This window comes from Volvox carteri (assembly GCF_000143455.1).
Source record: "Volvox carteri f. nagariensis unplaced genomic scaffold VOLCAscaffold_182, whole genome shotgun sequence".
Lineage (NCBI taxonomy): Eukaryota > Viridiplantae > Chlorophyta > Chlorophyceae > Chlamydomonadales > Volvocaceae > Volvox > Volvox carteri.
Window position 1 is genome coordinate 27,904 of NW_003307725.1, and position 923 is coordinate 28,826.

The window sequence follows — 923 nt, forward strand, 5'->3', positions numbered from 1 at the left end:
CATTCCTTGCCCTACCTCCTACCATTCCTTGCCCTACCTCCTACCATTCCTTGCCCTACCTCCTACCATTCCTTGCCCTACCTCCTACCATTCCTTACCCTACCTCCTACCATTCCTTGCCCTACCTCCTACCATTCCTTACCCTACCTCCTACCATTCCTTGCCCTACCTCCTACCATTCCTTGCCCTACCTCCTACCATTCCTTGCCCTACCTCCTACCATTCCTTGCCCTACCTCCTACCATTCCTTGCCCTACCTCCTACCATTCCTTGCCCTACCTCCTACCATTCCTTGCCCTACCTCCTACCATTCCTTGCCCTACCTCCTACCATTCCTTACCCTACCTCCTACCATTCCTTACCCTACCTCCTACCATTCCTTACCCTACCTCCTACCATTCCTTACCCTACCTCCTGCCATTCCTTGCCCTACCTCCTACCATTCCTTACCCTACCTCCTACCATTCCTTACCCTACCTCCTACCATTCCTTGCCCTACCTCCTACCATTCCTTGCCCTACCTCCTACCATTCCTTACCCTACCTCCTACCATTCCTTACCCTACCTCCTACCATTCCTTACCCTACCTCCTACCATTCCTTACCCTACCTCCTGCCATTCCTTACCCTACCTCCTACCATTCCTTACCCTACCTCCTACCATTCCTTACCCTACCTCCTACCATTCCTTACCCTACCTCCTACCATTCCTTACCCTACCTCCTGCCATTCCTTACCCTACCTCCTACCATTCCTGACCCTACCTCCTGCCATTCCTGACCCTACCTCCTACCATTCCTGACCCTACCTCCTACCATTCCTTGCCCTACCTCCTACCATTCCTTGCCCTACCTCCTACCATTCCTTGCCCTACCTCCTACCATTCCTTACCCTACCTCCTACCATTCCTTACCCTACCTCCTA

The 923-nt window shown here is 52.8% G+C and overlaps 1 protein-coding gene across 1 annotated transcript in view; it reads left to right on the plus strand.

The window, feature by feature from the left end:
• The window catches only part of VOLCADRAFT_100863 (uncharacterized protein), a gene marked incomplete at both ends in the record, with an annotated part of 11,622 nt that overhangs the window by 9,436 nt on the left and 1,263 nt on the right, over window positions 1-923 (plus strand). The gene's annotated exons all lie outside the window — the stretch shown is intronic.